The sequence below is a fragment of the Apium graveolens genome, chromosome 7, assembly GCF_009905375.1.
Source record: "Apium graveolens cultivar Ventura chromosome 7, ASM990537v1, whole genome shotgun sequence".
Taxonomy (NCBI): domain Eukaryota; kingdom Viridiplantae; phylum Streptophyta; class Magnoliopsida; order Apiales; family Apiaceae; genus Apium; species Apium graveolens.
In genome coordinates this window covers 155,974,696-155,995,429 of record NC_133653.1, presented here as the reverse complement: position 1 = coordinate 155,995,429, position 20,734 = coordinate 155,974,696, and positions in this window count along the sequence as shown.

Genomic DNA, 20,734 nt, shown 5'->3' with positions numbered 1-20,734 from the left:
CTGTTACGTGCTATATGTGTTCTGTGTGGTTCGGGACATTTTTCAGGTATTTTATTACGTATTAAATGGATTTATATTAAAAGTTATACTATCCAGGTTTCGTTTTAATAGCTGATATTTCGTATAGAGCAATTGACTTTATATTGCATAATATGGCGTATACCATATTAATTTTCCGAACATCCGGTTAATTTAGAAAAGTGTTTTGTTTCATGAAGAATGATTTTTCGGACCCCTACCAGGAAGTCAAAGCCCAAAAAAATCGTATTTTTATTTTTATTAAACTTTGAGAATGCCAAATATTCAATATTCTTGCATATTTGGATTATTCGTAATTTTTAGGAAATTTTGGCAAAATTTTTGCATTTATTGAATTAAAAATTATTCCTCGTTAATTATTAATTTTGAGCTAATTGTTTTTATTAAATGATATAATTAGGCCTTAAATAATTTTGGGGTATTATTTTTATAACTATGAATACAATTTATCTATTATTTAATTATAAAAAAATCTAAAAAATAAATAAAAATTCTGAAATTTGTTCTTGGTGTTCTTTAGGAACAATCGATCATTTGAAGGTGATTTGGATCTCAGAAATTAAAGTATGAGTAACTAATTTGAAGCACATAATCCTTACTACCTATATCTATCATTAAAATCATCAAACCATAGGTAATTTTTAATTCGAATTTTTAGCGTTTATGCTTGAAATTGGGGCTTTTAATTTTGAGGGTTTTTGAGTGTTTGTGATGAATATGATAGCTTCATCTTAATTTGTAGAATCGATTCATGCTAATAATTATTAGTACCTATTGCTAAATCAATTAAATCGTGGTATTTTTTTGTTGTTTTATTCAATTTTAATTTCGATTTTCTAGATCATTCATGATAGGAGGGTTGATTATGTTCTTAGCAATAGATTGTGGGTTACATAATCTTTATTTTTACATATAGAACGTTTGGGTTGGTTGTATTTTGATGCATCGCCGGAAAATTGATGTAGGTGGCCGAATTTTCCTTTATTTTCGTCGGAGATGACGAACCGGGGATGTGGGGATGTCGATCAGCACGTCAATGTGTTGTTGGGATTGTAAGGATCGTTTTAGTCTTATAAAACGAGTTGATCCGTGTTCAAAAACGAGGCTAAACGGGTTCGATGGAGCTGGCGAAGCCGCAAGATCTTCCCCAGATTTCGGCGTTCGACCGGTCCGGTGGATCTTGTTGACCCGTTTTTTTTTGTCCAACCCGGTTTTGATCTATTCCACCCCACCCCAAATCATATTTCCAAAATATGTTTCTGAAAATTTTATTTTGAAATAATTCAAAATTCATATTTTAAAATCCAAAAATTATTTTAAGTTCAAAATCATTTGGTTAATTATTTTTAAATAATTAACAGAATTGTTTAATTCCAGAAAATTATTTTCTTTATTATTTCCAAAAATTCTAATTTGATTTAATTATTTATAATTCATTTTAATAAATTATTTATTGATTTAATTAATTGATTAATTCATGTAATCAATTAATTTATTTGTAAATAATTAAATAAAATTTAATTATTTATAATTAAGCTAAATAATAATTTAAAAATCAATTAAGGTTTTAAAAATTATATAAAGGTACTTAAAATTAAATTAATATTATTATTAATTGAATTATTCTTGTTTTATTCGTAATAAATAGACTATTCGTCCGTTTAATACGAAACGAACGCGTTTAGACTCAGAAAATTATTCTGCTTCTATTAAAATTACTTTCGAGACGTAAAATCCTTTGTTTCTAAAGGTCGTTTGATTTGTAAACGTTTCTGAGCGAAACTATCGAAAAGTCATATTTCAACCCGATTTCAATTTTAAACGTATCGAGTCGAATATTTTGACAAACTAAGTTATATGTTATATGAAATATGTGATATATGCTTTATGTGTTTATGTGTTATGTAAATTGTGAGTACCCGTGTCCATTAAACATTATATGATTAAAAGTTGATCCTCATCTCTAAATATCGGGTGGGTAGATGATAAAAATAAGCATATAATAGACAATTATATATTGTCAGTTAATTGGAATAGTATCTATTATGATAGATACATATAGTTCGAGGCATTCAAAGTCAGACTGTGATAGTAAAGCCTGATTATATGTGGTAATGAGACGAGTAGATACAGAGGAGAGGTGAACATAGCATGGTGATTGAAAATTAAAAAGCGGATCAATCGAGGCAAGTATTCTCGAAACTTCTTGTGATATATTGCAAGTATTTCTTACCTATTCTAAATTCAGAATAGCTAAATGTTTTATATTTCGCTACAATTACTCTTAATTATGCAAGTACTGTGGCGCCCTCCAAACCCAGGTCAGAAGTTTGGGGTCCACAACATATACACCATATATGAACTTGTATAAGAAATATTATTTATAATGACCCTGCTTCACAAAATCACGGATCAGAACATGTTAAAGTATGAAAACAAGCCACAACCTTAATTTATTACATCATACCGAATCCCGACTGAATTAACTTACAATTGATAATAAAGTTTTTGTTACAATCGTACTATCTCTCCACTGCATGAAGCTCCTGCTAACTCGATTTACTTCAAACTGGAACCTTAGCCCGCACTTTGGACTGAGGCATTTCTTTATCATCCATATCCTTTTTAACTGTAAAATATATAAAAGAATTGCAAGGGTGAGCTAACTAGCTCAGCAAGTCATAATAGTGATAACTGAGGTCAAACAATGATCAAATGAGATGATTCAAAGGAATCAAGTTTCTTTTTAACTAATCATTAGAATTGGATATTCATTTTAAGTTTTAAAAACCAAGGTTAGGCTGCTGATCAGTCACGCACTAACCCCGAGCAAGCACACAGCACTGCTCTAATTACTGGATCCAAGGCACATATTGGCCTAATTCGACCACGAATCTGGTCTGACCACGAATCTGGTCCACACAAAGAAAACTATCCAATTCTAGAACAATTCAGTGTAATAATAATGTAATTCAATAAGCAAGATCATAATCAACAGCGATAAAGCATTAGTATTAAAACATAATGCAATTCAAGATGTATCACAGGGGTATATCAGGGTACGTATAAGAAACGGTTTCCAGTTTGTAAAATGATCAGGTATTAGACAAATAATGATTGTTCAAGGTATAGTTCTTTGATGTTATAAAGAATGGTTGAGATATAAAAATTTATGTGTTTTCAAACAATTTTGTTTCAGTGTTTGAAGTTTGGTAGTTATACATTTGGGAAGTAGTATCATATTTGTGTGGATTGGTGTCTGAGGATCAACAAAGTACGATTTGCAAAGAATAAGGCTTACGGCTCAAGATCATGAAAGAATCAGGGTTTAAGGGTAAATAGTTTGAAGCATATGCATTATAAAACATGAGTTATGTTTAATGATAACAATATGTTATAAAACAGTTCGAAAAAACATTGGTAATATATCTTGAAGAAAAGTTCAGAAATACTTGCCTTTCAGGCTTTACAACTACTACTGATCAATTCTGATCCGACGCTGCCGCTCAGGCTTTAACGTCCAACCACTAGATCCCATTGGATTCGACTTTGACACCCAGGTTTTTCTGTTGAAACTCTACTGAGCTCGTCGACTGATTGCTAGGTTATCTTTAGTTCATCATCCACTGTCAGTGTTCCCGACTATAACCTACAGGGTCAAAATACCCTACGTTAGACGTCTAGGTATGCTTGACATATCCTCGATATCAATTCTACCCAACTATTTTCAAACCCGACTGGTAATTATATGGATTATTATAATAACAACACACCCAACAGTCAGGGTTCACATTCTTGAGAAATCCGTTTGGTGTTCGCTTTCTGAAAATACGTATTCTTGTAATTTTACAAAATCGGGGTTATGGATTTTAGCAATTTATTTCACCACATCGTGCAATCAAGTTCCATATAGAACACATATATATCTATGTAACCATTCGACGTCCCGATAATCGTCGGATACGCTCCCATATTTTCGTAGGTAAATTTCCTGAAAATCGGGCAGCGTCTCTTTTGTTTATCGGACTACCCATCGAAACGATTCGACGTCAAACCAATCAACAATACAACAATCACAACTCCAGTCAACTCAAATTCATAACTCAATCATAATTAAATACGCAATCCAAGTCTCAATACAAAATCCAAGTCTTAATATAAAATCCAAGTCTCAATACAAACTCTAAATATCAGATAAATATTTCTCGAACTAAATTAATATTTTGAAATTTTAGGACTCAGAATAAACATCACAGTCCATCGTCAGCTCACCGATGGTCATCACTGACGGCGGCGAAATCTCGGAGGTACCCCAATTTCGGATGCCAATCACGAGTTTCACCAATTGATTTTTAATAATTCCCGTATCAATTACTTATTTCACGAATTGCAATCAATAAGCCCTGCAGAAATTAATACAATTAATTAATTATTCCAGACAACGCGCACAAAGCAACAACAAAACATAACCAGGCGACCAACGCACACACGCGGCCCCAGAGGCACAGGTCACCTCGCCGGAGTTTAATCCGGCGGCAACCGGGATGAAACAGAGAAGGAAAACACCACCACAACGAAGATATACACACCGTATGTATATGTGATCAACACAACCGAACACACACATGACACACACACCATCGCACCATAGTCACCTCACCAGAAAAAGAAAAACGGCGGCAATAAGGCGGCCGGAGTTTGTCTGAGGAGGGAAGAACAACAACGAATGAATACAGGACAGGGGCAACAGAATAGAGGGGGAGAGAGATGTAGGAGAAGTAGAGAGATTTAAGAGAATTTTCTAGAGAATTCTCGAGAGATTAAGCCGAGAACAATGGAGAGAAAGGGGTACAGGGGTGGGTGTTTGTGTCTGTGTTTTTGTTTTGTTTTTTTTTAATTACCAACATCTGCCACGTACACAAACGCAGCAAAAACCCAGCCTCATAAGCAAACACGTGTCCCGTTGTCTCGGTTTTTCCCGAAATTCGCGAATAATCGAACCAAGTTGCGGGTAAAATAGACCCGAAAAATTATCAACATAGTTCTAAAATATCACAAATAATTCGAAGTTATTAAAATAATTTCTTTTTTATAATTTTCAAAGTATTTTTTAAACGTAATTCATACCCGCATTTAACAATTAATAATCCAAGCTGCACTTAAAATAAATTCAGAAAATTACACAAATAGTCTTAAAATGTTAGAAATATCCCGAAATTTATAAAAACATAATTTTCAAAATTTTAGAACAATTTTCAAAGTGCCCTTTATACCCGCTTTTTAACAATTAAACTAAACAACGCGCGGGTGAAATTAATCCCAAAAAATTTCAGAATAATTTTAAAATTATCAGAATATTCCAAACTTAAATAAATATGAGTTTCATAATTTTTGAAGAATTTTAGAATTAAATATGGATTTTACCATTAAACATACTCAGAAAATCATTTAAAGATAAATAATTAATGAAATATTGATTTCTCAATTTTATAAAATTCTAAAAATAATTATTGTAATTATAAAATCATAAAAATAATTTTAGAAACATTCCCAATATTTATGCAAATAAATTTGCACTAAATCCACTTTTGAAAGTGAAAACAATTCAATACAATCCCATAATTAATCGCACGGACAAGCCGGTACACTATAAATCATATATGGATAATAATCAAACAACACATAGTGATTAAAACCAACACACATATTTTATTTATTTAATAATTTCCATAATTGCACAATTAAATAATTCAAAACGAATACACGAGTCGTTATATCCTTCCCCCCTTAAAGAGATTCTGTCCTCAGAATCTGGTCTAATTAAATAAGTGAGGATATTTGTCAAGCATATCTGACTCTAATTCCTAAGTAGACCCTTCTACTCGAGGGTTCAAACGTACTTACAATAGGTATGCACTCATTTCCAAGGACTTGCCTTTGACGATCAAGAGTTTGGATTGATCACTATATGTAGAACAACTTGGACAAGAGCCCCATTGGCTCCTGATCAATCACTTAATTTAAATCAGATACTTATCATTTTTATCTTTAACAGACTAAACACACTATATGTACACACTGTTGTGACGGTAACATCAACTCATGAACAACCTTATCTATATTTATCAATACCTCGACTGGTTCACCAATTTTTAAGACTTAACCTGTCTCTTCTACTTAGACTTATCTAGTCTTTTTCAAGATGAAACTTGTACTAACACTACTGGTCCTATTTCTATACTCATATTTTCTTTCGATACAATTTTGCCTTCTTCCTGTGTCTACTCCGAGCTGTTTCAACCAATAACACTACGCTCTTGGTGTGCCGATTTAACTTAGAATTTGATAAATTTCTTTCTCCCACTTTATTTTAATAGAAATGGGGACCTACACTTGCGTTCACATGAAGCTTGGTAAAGTGGCATTCCAAAGCTGACATCACTGATAAATGATCATTCCAGTGTTTCCTTAAGACTCATCCTCTCAACATATCTTACAGTTCCTAAACCACTTCCGTACTTTGACTCTTCTTTTGAGGATGATAGGCGGTGCTTGTTTTCAACTTGGTTTCTAAACATTTAAACATTTCTTACTCCTTTTCATTAGTTAAGGCTGAAAAGTAATCTCATATATTCACGTATTATCATCTTTAAGTATTTGAACTTCAGATTCCACTCTTTCCAATTCGTCTATTAACTCCTCGATGGTCTTAATTACATCCAATCTTTTCTGTCAGCATAAGGCATCTGCTACCATACGGCTTTGCTTAGGTAGTTGTTAATGGATTAATTCGGAATCTTTTGTTAACCTTAGTCAAAATTTCATTCTTGAAAACTCAACGTATAGTTGCTTTCCTTTTGATCTTTGGAGAAAACTCTTAGGCATCCCACGCAGGCTTTCTTATTCCTTGAGTAGCTGTGGATGTTATCAATAAATACTGTTTGCTCATTTAAATACTCTTTATACACCATGTTCCTTAATTCCTGATAACCACCTGATACACTTGTCATTTCACATAATATCATCAGAGCTTGCAGTTCTCATAACTCATTCTAACCATAATTTCTGATATATTCTCAGGTCGGATCTTAAGTTAATCCTCGTGATATAACACACTTCTTAGATTAAACCTTATAGGTAATCAATCCTCATAGGGGTTACTTATTCTTATTCGTTGTTTTATTGAGCTCCCGCTAATCAGTACATAATCTCATAATTTCATATTTTTTTTCAACAATATCACTGATACATTTTACGATTCGCTTGTGGTAAAACCACTTCTTGGTCTGCCTTGTTCATTAGGCTTCCAATACTTCGCCTTAAATCTTTGGCGTGTCTAACACTTCCCAATCTATTTTGAAATTCGCTTCTTATACTTGGTTATTACTATTTTTCTTTAGATTTCCATATATCTTGGCATCTCTTCAATAACTTAAATACTTAATGTTGTGAATTTTCCTGTGGGATCTCATTTCTTAATTCTTCTACTTGTAGCATCCAAGTGCTGGAAGAAAATCTGGAGATATCGTGATCATTTTCCTGGGCGCATAAATTTCCTCTTACTAACTGCTAACATCGTGATCCATTATCCTCTCTTGACATCTCGTCATACTATCCATCCTTGCTCCTTTTGGATTATAACCTTTAGCTTCCAATTCCAACTTCCAAAATTCCATAGTTAATTCTTCTGGTGCAGATTCTATGTTCGTTCTCTCCTTTTTGCCTATTGCTTGTCACTATTTTTGCTTTTCCTCGTGAATACATACTTCAACTCTTATGGTCCGTATAGATCTTACACTTTTCTCCATATATATCATGTTTCCCAATCTTTCAAAAGAAATATTATTACTGTTAGTCCCAATTATGAATAGGATACTTCTGCTCATAAGGTTTCGGTTGTCTGGGTGCATATACAATAACTTTATTGTGCTGCATCAACACACATCCTGCTTCCTTATGAGAAGCATCACTATAACTACCAAATCTCCTTGATATTTTCAAAATGATATGTTAGATATATTTGATAATGTCATGACTAATATGTTTTATGTTTAGATTTCAGATCTTATTTGAACAGAACAAATCAGTACTTAACTGATCAGTACTTATACTGGAAGTCAGAACTTAAGGGATATCAGTACTTATGTTATCAGGAGATAGATATCAGAACTTAAGTGCTGAAGGACGATCAGATAAGGACAGTAGCTGATTAAAGTTAAGAAGATCAAGATAAACATAAGAAGAGATATGCATGAAGAAGGAATTCCGTGAAGAATGGAATACTTGGAATAGAAGATATCTGATTGATATATTTTAGGAAGCAGAATTATATTCCATATCAATTAGCGAATATCTTGTAACTGTGTAGTACATAAACACAGACATAGGGTTTACACTAAAGGTGTTATTGTTATCGAGAATATTGTTTAGTATAACTCTAGCAGCTCTCGTGATATTTTGTTCATCACTGAGAGATAACAGTTCCAGATTGTAACAGAGTTTATTGTTTAAATAAAGTTTGTTTTCTGTTACATAAGTTCTTGAAGTTTGATTTGATTGTGATAAACACTGTATTCACCCCCTCTACAGTGAAAGTGTGACCTAACAAGTGGTATCAGAGCTATCTGTTAACACACATACAGTTAAAGATCCAAACACAGTCATGTCTGACACAGAAACTCCAACTAAGCCTACCAAAACTGAGGAATCATCAAAGACATCAATTCAGAGTCGATATGAGACTATCAGAGTTCCCATATTGAGACCATCTGAATATCCCATATGGAAGGTAAGGATGACCATGTTTCTGGAAGCAACAGATCCAGAATACCTTGATAGAATCAGGGAAGGGCCTCACAAACCTACCAAGCTCGCTGTTGTAGTTCCAGGTGAAGCAGCAATGACCGTACCAAAGGAAAAGAATGATTACACTGCTGAAGATATAGCATCTATTGCTAAGGATGCCAAGGTACGTCACTTATTGCATAGTGCCATTGATAATGTAATGTCAAACAGGGTAATCAACTGCAAGACTGCTAAGGAGATATGGGATGCACTGGAGACAAGGTGTCAAGGAACTGAAACAGTTAAGAAGAACAGGAAGACAATACTCACTCAAGAGTATGAACACTTTGACTCTAGGACTAATGAGTCATTGACTGATGTGTATGAAAGATTTGTCAAACTCTTGAATGACTTGTCATTGGTTAATAAGGAGTATGATCTTGAAGATACAAACCTCAAATTCCTGTTAGCTCTTCCTGAATGTTGGGATTTGAAGGCAACAACAATAAGAGACAACTACAATCTTGATGAAACAACTCTTGATGAAATCTATGGAATGCTCAAGACTCATGAACTTGAGATGGAACAAAGAAGCAAGAGAAAAGGAGGAAAGTCAAGGACAGTTGCTCTCAAGGTTGAAGAGGAATCCCCCAAACCACCTTCCTCAAAGAAAGATAAGGGTAAAGCTCTTATCATAAAATCTGATACTGAGTCATCAAGTTCTGAGAGTGATGATGACTCAGATTCTGAAAGCTTGCCTGAAACTGATGCTGATGAGGAGATGATGAAGCTGTGTGCTCTTATGGTGAAAGGAATCACAAAGATTGCATACAGGAAGTTCAGGAAGGGAAAGAAGTTTTCCAGGAAAGGCATAAGTTCTGATAAGAAGAATTTCAGAAGATCTGAAGGAAAAGGAGGAAAGTCTGACAGAGGAGATTATGCTAATGTTAAATGTTATAATTGTGGTGAGAAAGGCCACATATCTCCTGAGTGCAAGAAGACCAAGAATGACAAAGGCAAAGCTCTTGTCACAAAGCAGAAAAGCTGGACAGACACCTCAGACTCTGAAAGTGAGGAGAACTATGCATTGATGGCAAATGCTGAAAAATCAAGTTCTGAGAGCAGTTCTGAAACTGCTGAAACAAAGGTACCTCAGACTACTTATGCTTTTCATACTGATGATATTAATGAGTTGAGAAGATATCTTAAAACCATGTTTGTTAGTTATAGAGATCAAACTTTAACATGTGAAAGATTAACTTCTGAAAATCTTGCTTTTAAGAAAAGAAACAATTTCTTAGAAAAAGAGTTAGTCATGTTTCATCAAACTCAGAAGGATAGAGATGATGCTTTTTATGTTAGGGATGAAGTGCTAAAAATGAATGAATCTCTAAAAACTGAGTTAGAAAAGGAGAGAGAGATTATCAGAACTTGGACTAACTCTGGCAAAACAACTCAAAATTTGCTGAGCAGTGGAAACTGGAAAGAGGGCTTAGGTTATGAAGAAAATAATGAAAAAGGAACTGAAGAAATTAAGCCTGTTGATAAGCAAAAGCCGAAGTTAAAACCTGTTAAGTTTGTAACTGAAAAATCCGAAACTGAGAAATCAGAAGTTAAAAAGGAATTAGCTTCTGACAAACTAAAACAGGAAAAGACAGCTGAAGTTAACATAGGCTTAATGACAAAGAAGCAGCTTAAGCATAAGCCGAAAGATGTTAAGAATGCAAACAAGGTAAAATCACCTAGGAAAAACAGGAATGGAAAGGAAGGTGTGAATAAAAGCAATAACTATAAATCTATTCCTGATGCTCCTAGGAAAGCATGTTATAACTGTGGAAGTTCTAACCATCTGGCTTCTTTTTGCAGGAAGAATAAGAATATTAACTCCTTATCTACAAAGTCAGGAGTTAAGAGTCAGTCTGTTAGATACAAACCACAAAATCCTTGTTTTCATTGTGGTAGTTTATGGCATTCCATTTATACTTGTAAGGAATATCATAGTTTGTACTATGATTATTATCAAATAAAACCTTCTTTAAAGAAAGTTTCTGTTGTTCCTTCTAGTATAAGTTCTGATAAGAAAACTGTTAACATAAAATCTGATGTTAAATCCGCTGCAAATGTTAACAAACCTAAAAAGGCCAAAGGATCCAAGCAAGTCTGGGTCCTTAAAACTAATAATTAGTGGTCTTTTTGATTGCAGGGCAACAGGAAAAATATTTTAGTTCTGGACAGTGGATGTTCAGGACACATGACTGGAAATAAGGCCCTGCTATCAGACTTTGTGGAGAAAGCTGGCCCAAGTGTTTCTTATGGAGATGGCAACATTGGAAAAACTTTGGGATATGGCAATATCAATCTTGGGAATGTCATCATTAAAGATGTAGCTCTAGTCTCAGGACTTAAACACAACTTACTGAGTATAAGTCAAATCTGTGACAGAGGTTATCATGTTGATTTCTTTGCAGAACATTGTGAAATAGTTAGTAAATCTAAAGGAAAAATTGTTCTGAAGGGATTCAGGCGTGGTAACATTTATGAAGCTAAGCTTTCAACAAGTTCTGATGGTTCTGCAATCTGTTTAGTGAGTAGAGCCTCAACTGAAGAAAGCTGGAATTGGCACAAGAAACTCTCTCATTTAAACTTCAACAAGATAAATGAACTGATCAAGAAAGATCTTGTGAGAGGACTGCCAAAATCAGTGTTTGTTCCTGATGGTCTTTGTGACTCATGTCAGAAGGCTAAACAAAGAAAATCTTCGTTCAAGAGCAAGACTGAATCATCAATTCTTGAGCCTTATTATCTACTTCATGTTGATCTATTTGGTCCAGTGAATGTCATGTCTATTGCAAAGAAGAAATATGCGTTGGTCATAGTAGATGAGTTCACCAGATACACATGGGTGTATTTCTTGCACACAAAAAGTGAAACTGCATCTATCCTGATTGATCATGTCAAACATCTGGATAAATTGATCAAAGATTCTGTGAAAATTTTGAGGAGTGATAATGGCACTGAATTCAAGAATTTGATAATGGAAGAGTTCTGCAAAAATCATGGAATAAAGCAAGAATTTTCTGCTCCTGGAACTCCACAACAAAATGGAGTTGTTGAAAGGAAGAATAGAACTCTAATTGAAGCTGCACGAACAATGCTTGAAGAAGCAAAGCTTCCAACCTATTTCTGGGCTGAAGCTGTGCAGACTGCTTGTTTTACTCAAAATGCAACACTCATTAACAAGCATGGAAAAACACCATATGAGATGGTGAAGAACAAGAAGCCAAATCTCAAATACTTTCATGTATTTGGATGTAAATGTTTTGTTCTCAAGACTCATCCTGAACAGCTATCCAAGTTTGATCTAAAAGCTGATGAGGGAATCTTTGTAGGATATCCACTTTCTACAAAAGCCTTCAGAGTCTATAATTTGAGAACAAAAGTGGTCATGGAATCTATCAATGTCTCTTTTGATGACAAGAAGATCACTGGACTTGAAGATTGCATTGATCATGATAAGCTGAGATTTGAAAATGAAGATTCATATTCTGATATCTCAAGTCCTGACAGTCTAAGTCCTGATACTGTAAATTCTGATGGATTAAACTCTGATGTTATTGAAACTGTGGTGACTACGTCAAAGGAAGATGCACCAATGCAGGGGGAGCATACTCAAGATATTATCACATCTCAAGAAGCATCAGAACATACATCTGGCTCTTCAAATTCTGATTCGTCAAGTTCTGATAAGCCAAGTACTGACAGTGCTGAAAATCTAAATACTGAAGGATCCAACTCAGAGAGCATAGTTTCAGGGGGAGCATCAGAAAATGAAACCGAAGACAGCATGAATCATGGGGGAGCATCCAGTTCTAGAGAAAATCTTCCATCTGCAAGGAAGTGGACAAAATCACATACACCTGATTTAATAATTGGAAATCCTGAGGCAGGTGTCAGAACTAGAACAGGTACTTCGAATGAATGTCTTTACAATTCTTTTCTCTCTCAGTCTGAGCCAAAGAAAGTGGAAGAAGCTCTTCAAGATGCTGATTGGGTGCAAGCAATGCAGGAAGAGTTGAATGAATTTGAAAGAAACAAAGTCTGGACCTTAGTGCCAAGACCCAAGAATAGATCGGTTGTTGGTACAAAGTGGGTATTCAGAAACAAAACTGACAGTGATGGCATAATTGTAAGGAACAAGGCAAGGCTGGTTGCAAAAGGATATTCTCAACAGGAGGGAATTGACTATGATGAAACATTTGCTCCAGTTGCTAGGTTAGAAGCCATAAGGATATTCATGGCTTATGCTGCTCACAAAAAGTTTACTGTCTTTCAAATGGATGTGAAAAGTGCTTTTCTCAATGGAGAATTGGAAGAGGAAGTATATGTTGAACAACCTCCAGGCTTTGTAGATTCCAAACATCCAGATTATGTCTACAGGCTTGATAAAGCACTTTATGGACTTAAGCAAGCTCCAAGAGCATGGTATGAGACTTTAGCTCAGTTTCTTCTGGAAAGTGGATTCAACAGAGGAACTATTGACAAAACATTGTTCTATCTCAATCATGGCAAGGACTTACTTCTGATCCAGATTTATGTTGATGATATTATTTTTGGGTCTCCAAATGACAAACTTTGCAAAAAGTTTGCCAACCTAATGCAGTCAAGATATCAGATGAGTATGATGGGAGAACTTAATTATTTTCTGGGCCTTCAAGTCAAGCAGACTGAAGAAGGAACTTTTATTTGTCAATCTAAGTATACCAGAAACTTGCTGAAGAAATTTGGAATGCAAGACTGTTCAAGTGCATCCACTCCCATGGCCACTGCAACAAAACTGGATAAGGATACTGGTAATTCAGTAGATATTACTGATTACAGAGGTATGATTGGCTCACTTCTCTATCTAACTGCTAGTAGACCAGATATCATGTTTGCTACCTGTCTTTGTGCAAGATTTCAAGCAGATCCAAGAGAACCTCACTTAACAGCTGTAAAAAGAATCTTTAAGTATCTTAAAGGAACAGCTGATCTAGGATTATGGTATCCTAGAGAATCAGATTTTAAATTAATAGGTTACTCAGATGCAGATTTTGCAGGTTGCAAAATTGACAGGAAAAGCACAAGTGGAAGCTGCCAATTTCTTGGAGGCAGGTTGGTTTCTTGGTATAGCAAGAAACAAAAGTCAATTTCCACATCAACTGCAGAAGCAGAGTATATTGCTGCAGGAAGCTGCTGTGCACAGATTCTCTGGATGAAGAATCAGTTACTGGATTATGGGTTAACATATTTCAAAATCCCTATTTACTGTGATAATCAAAGTGCTATTGCTATGACAGGTAATCCAGTTCAACACTCTATGACAAAGCACATCAGCATCAGGTACCATTTCATCAGGGAACATGTGGATGAAGGTACAGTGGAATTGCATTTTGTTCCCACAGATCAACAAGTAGCAGATATCTTCACAAAACCACTGTGTGAAGCTACCTTTTCAAAATTGGTAAATGAACTTGGAATGATTTCAGGTTCTTTCTCTAAATCTGCTTAAACTTGTTCTATGTTATCAGACTTTATGATCAGTATTTACAGAATTAATCTCTTTGTATATTCTGTGCATTAATTGATAAATGTCTTTAAGTACTGACTGTTGTCTGATATATGTTTCTAAACTCTGATAAGTGATATGTCTGTTTCAGTAACTATTTAATCCCATGAGGATAACTGTGCTAGATACTGACCTACTAGTCTTCAATAAACAAATGATCCCATGAAAGAAGTAATTATTTCTGTGGAAATCTTATGACACAAGCAAATTCTGATAACCGAGCTTAGTTAAGTTTACTTTGTATATCTTATTACTAAGTCACAAATTAGAATAATGCTACTCATCTGTTTAAGTTCTGATTCTAGTAAAACTGCTGAATGTACTAAGTGCTGATAAACCTCACTTATCAAAAGAAAAAGAAAAAGAATCAAAGAATAATATCAGGTACTCCTTTAAGATCTAGAGTAAAAATGTGAATGGGACGACCCAAGTGCATTGCTGGTATTAAGTAAATATGCATTAGAAAAGCAAAATATTTTTCTTGGTGACTTTTCACACTCTATGATTACTGGAGAAATACTCTGATAATAGCATAAATTCTAATAAACAGTCGTGACTCACTTACACTGAGAAGCCTCTGTAAAATAGAATTTCAAAAGATGCATAAAATTAGCACAAAAACAGTAGAGGTGGACTCATGCATGAACTCATTTATCAGTAGGTTTCAGGATAATGACAGCTCTTTAGCAAAATTTTAATTATGACTTATTTCTAAGATGTACTGAAGTAGATCAGACTTTACTCTTTGTCTGTTATTTAGCTTAATGCACACACACATCACTCCATATGAATGATGAAATTTCTGTGGTGGTCTATGTTATTTTAGATAAACAGTCATTGTGTCACTTCTGCACAAATTCTGAGGACAAGTTCTAGTTCCACGTTCTGATGATTAAGTTCTGACGTTCATAACTAAGAACTTGTATGAGTATTTACTAAGATAGATATCCCTTGTTCGAGTTAAGACATTATGTTCTGATGACTGTTAAGTTCTGGTATAGGTCTAAGTTCTGATTTTTCAGTCTAACCCTTTACTTGACTTATCTGTGAATAAAATTTGGTAACAGTCTCAGATTAATTTCGAAATGTTGAAGTAGAAGATTAATAGTCTATGGTTAAAACATAATGGCACTCGTCCTTGAACAGTTCACTCTTGTTACATGTGCACATTCTTTTTCCAATGACTGTTATTCTTTTTCAAAGTCTAGGGAGACGAGGTAGAATTACTTCTACCTGTCAGCATTCAATTTCTTTGCGTCTCTTGGCATTCTCTTGCCTATATATACAACCACTTCACATCAGTCTTTCCATCACATTCTTCTCACACACTTATCCTCCTTCTTCTGTCAAAAACAAAATGGTTCGATTCAACATGTTTTTGAACACACAAACCTTCACAATGGAACTCAGTTGTGCTGAGTGGCGGCAGGAGTGGCATATAACAGCCATTCCTGAGGAGATCTGGGACTCTGTCCCACAGGAGGTGCTGGCTCACCTTCTATTCTTCGAGATGGATTATCATCGCCATCTGGAGCGCCTGGAGGAGGAAAGGCGGGAAGCTATCCGTCAGCAAGAACGAATCATTCGACTCGCTATCTTGTTTGTCGAAGATCGGAAGAGGAAGATGACTTAATCTCGTCTTCTTCCTGTTCTTCTTCATCCTCAGCTTTGTCAGGCTTCTTAGCTAGGACTAAAACTGTTGATGTTAGGATTAGAAGCTTAGGGAAAATCTTGTATTGATGTAATTTCTATTTCATATATGTATTGACTTGATATATTAATGAAAACTGTCTTTACTTCAAGATTTTGTCTCTGAGTTATTTTATCTTGTGTTGATAAATCCTGATTGATATTCTGATGACCATTTAAATTTTGTTTTTATTTAAGTTCTGATTCTCCGTCAGCACTTATTCATAGAAATTATCTCGGTCATTTTTAACATGATTCATTTTCAGAATATTAATGTTGCAGTGAAAAACAATCCAATCAGTGATAACGGGTTAAAATTTGAATTGTTTCCCTTGATAAAAGGAACAGTTTTTTTCCTTGAAACTCGGCAAATGGGTAAGTCATGATTACTGTTTTCTCGAGCCCAGTAACTATCCGTTATTACTGCATGTCTGACAGGTGTCCAACGGTAACATTTTTTTTGTATAAGTACAGCAGAGAGAAGATTTCTTTAATCTTTTTAATTTCTTCATCTTCTATCTCTCTTCTTACTTTTACTCTCTTTCACTTTACTATTTCCGTTGTTTTCATACAGATATTATCTCAAACACCTAACAGGCATACTTGAATTTCAATATTTTTCTTCTTTCACATGGCACCAAAGGATTTAATCATTGATGGAGCAAAGTTCGTTCCAAACAACTATGCTGCAATTCTTGATCATACTGAAGCTCCATCTGAATTGCATTTTGTGCAAGATCTTCTTGCCCATAGTGAGGTTGGGTACGCCTTAACTCAGCCTGAATTCTTTTCAAGTCAACAAGTTCTGAGGTTCTGGAGGACTGGCGTTTTTGATGATGGTGGTAACCGTGGAACTCCCAGTATTATTTTCCAAGTGGGTGATTCATCTTTTGTAGTCACTCCTGGTACAGTACGCAGGGCTTTACATCTTCCAGAGGATTGTACTTTCTCAGTTCCAGAGGACTCAGCCCTTCGGGAGTTAATGGCTGAATTGGGATATGAAAAGAGTCTGACGAAACTTGGACAATTGAAACGGGCTAATATCAGAAGAGAATGGAGTTTCTTCTTCGATTGCATCACCAAGGCCTTTGGCAACAAGTGTTCAAATTTTGATGCCATCCCAATTCTAAGTCAGCACATCGGGTATGCTATTATCCATCAAACTCATTTTGATTTTGCAACTGGAATAATTGGTTTGATTGGGGATAGGATGACAGAGGATCGAGATGTTGTTTATTTTGCTAGATTCTGTCAACTTATTTATACGTATTGTACTGCTGAACCCCAGTTAGTCAGCACTCAAACCCCACCTTTTAAGGTTGCAAAAAGGTACTTTAACGACCTGATAAATGCTGACACAAAGAAATCAATGGTGAGACAATTACAGATTCCTCAGTCTGTGAAACAGATTCTGGTAAATGCTGATCCAGCTACTTACAAATCTGTTTACTCAAATGTTCAACCAACTCACCATAACCAAAATCCATCAACCTCAGTCCCTACCTCTCATTCTACTCAACCTACCCTCAGAACTTATCTCAAATCCTATCTCTCCACTTCACAGAATGCTCAACCTTCTTCTTCAGCACCTACTGTGAAGCCTACATCCTCTAAGCCAAAGAGAACAAAGACTGTTCCTCAAACATCTCAGAAGAAGCGGAGGATTACTTTGAGAGATGAATCAGATTCTGAGGATCAGATTCCATCTTCAGAACCTATGATAAATGAAGCTGAGAAGGCAACTTCTCAGAAGGATTCTGCAATTGGGGGTTCTAGGCTTCTCAAGAGGCTTAGACGTATGACGGTTCCTGCAACTCCCAAGGAATCCACATCAACAAGGAAGTACAAGAAACAGAGGGCACAGAGGCCAGTTTCAGATGATGAGGAGGAAGCAGCTAAGGAAGGGGATCAGGAATCTCTGATCTCGCAAGACAAGGAATTTGCTCCAGTCACTTCTTCTCCGTCAACTCAATCTCCGGAACCTGTATCTGACAAGGCTAATTCACCTTCTATATATCTTGTTGATCCAGGCACAAGTGCTGAAATTGATATTCAGAACTTGGTTGTGCCTGAAATACTTTTGTTAGAAGCTCCAACAACAAATAATCCTTCCACAACACCTGTTACTGATGCTGTTCAAACTCCTGAGTTATCACTATCACCTTCTCTGCATCAAGATGATGATCAGATTTTAGGTGAGCATCAGGATATGGCTGTTGATCAGAACTTAGTATCCGATCAGCAATTAGAGGATGTTGAAGCCTCCATTGCTACTCACACAGTTGTCTTATCAGAAGATACTGATTCTTTAAGTTCTGATGCTGCAAATGTTGGAGATACTGGTGAAGCTGCTACAACTGTAGATGCTGATGCAGCAGGTCCTTCAGGACATACTCCTCCATTGACTCTTCCTAAGTCTGAACTGCTAAAGGAGTTTGTTATCAGGGATGCACCAGTACCTTGGAGTGAAACTCCTGCAGGTCAGGAGTGGACTAAGGAATGGAACTCAGTTTCATGTGTTCCAAATGCTTTACATCTTGCTGAGCACTTGACTAAAGCTGATGAAATGTTAAATTCTGATGATTTTAAAACCCAGCTTAGAGTCACTGCATTGAGTACTAAACATCTACAAGGTCTTCATTCCAATACTCATGCAGAGCTACACAAGATTCAGGAGAACTTTCTTAAACAGGAACAAGTTTGGAAACTTGATAAGAAAAAGTTCTTCCAACCTACCATTGACAGGGTTGCTTATATTGAGAAAACTCAAGAGAAGCAACAAGCTCAGATTGATCAAATTCTGACAAATCAAGCTTCTCAGCAATCGCAACTTACTGAAATCCAGACCTCAGTGGAACTACTTATCTCTCTTTTATTACCTGCTGATGCCAAAAAGGGGGAGAAGGTAATTAAGTCCAAATGCAAAACCAACAAGTCACTGCAAGGAAAGGATGATGGAAAAGATGACCAAGGAAACTCTGGAATGGGTAGTGGTCATAGTCAAGGTAGAAGGTTTACATCAAGACAAGCTAGTCACAGAACAAGTTCTGATACTGGGAAAAGAATAAGTTCTGCTGCTGGTAAAAGGATAAGTTCTGATGAACTTCTAGATCTTGATGAGGAAATGTCAAGACAGTTATTTCTTCAAGAAAATCCAGGGATGGACTTGGAAAGTTTAAAGGAAGAAGAAGCCAGACTTAAATCAGAGAAAGTCACATCTAAATCTGAAGCTTCTGGTAAAAAGTTACTTCCAAAACCTAAAGGCATTGTGATCAAAGAAAGGATACATACTGAAGAAACTTTGGCTAGATCACAACCACAGATAGATCCAAGATCCAAGGGTAAAGAAAAGGTTGGTGAACCTATCAAGCCTTATGTACCTCCTGAGGAAGAAGAAATTACTGATGGAAAAGATAATCTTGCTCTGACTTCAAGAAAAGTTCTTAAAACAACCTCTGACATGGCTCAAGTTGTTCAGAGTCAAGAAATTGTAAGTTCTGATATTCAGAAGAAGCAAGTAACCTCTGACAGTGCTCAAGTTAACTTGATATCAGAAAATAAATCTAAAACACTCCTACCAGGATTCACTAAAGCAAAACAGACTCAATCTTTGAAGACTACTTCAAGTGGTTTTGAAGCAAGAGTAGTTACTGGAAAGGAAGCTAGAGATAAAACTGGATTGGGAAGTGCTGATGAAAGAAGAGTACACAACACTACTGATGATCCAACTTCCTTGTGTGAACCAGGTATTGGAGCAACTCCTGAAAGATTGAATCAACTAGAATCTGTACAGATGGTTTACCATACCTACTTGAAAGAATACATCATGTTGTATTTCATGACAGATGGTAGGGTTTATCATATAAGACAAAATGCCATTCCGTTGAAGTATTTTGAAGAATTGGAGCATGTATTGTTCTTACTTCAAGTGGATGACAGAATAACAGAGACTGCTGCAAACTACTTAAAGGAACAGATTCAGAGACAGAAAAGACTTTATTCTGTTAAGTCTGACAGCAGATATGTTCCAAAGTACAGAAATCACAATGGTGATATTGTTGATATGAAGCCTAATACTGCACAGATCAGAACATATCTTGGTATTAAAGGGCTTGAATTCAATCTAGAGTCTAATAAAGCTTATGTCATAAGACTAGATCGGGAGTTGAGAAAAGCAAAGATTAATGATCTCAGAGCTGCAATATTTCAAACTGGTGAAGATACTGCAGAGCTTAAAGATGTCAAACGGAGAATGATTGATGAACTCAGATATGCTGAGAAATGTTTGTTGAAGAATTATCTCAGAACAACTCCTGACATCAGAGAGATCAGAAAATGATGAAGCCAAGTCGAAGATCTACAACTGCTTAAATTCTGATATTTATACAGATTGAAGTTGTTATCAGAAGTTGAATTGGTAAAAACTTTAAGGACTGTAAGTTGTAGTTATCTTGTCTATTTCTCATGCATTTGTACTTAATGTTTTTGACATCATCAAATATCTGTTAAACTTGTATATTTTGTTAATTTACAAGTTGGGGGAGATTGTTAGATATATTTGATAATGTCATGGCTAATATGTTTTATGTTTAGATTTCAGATCTTATTTGAACAGAA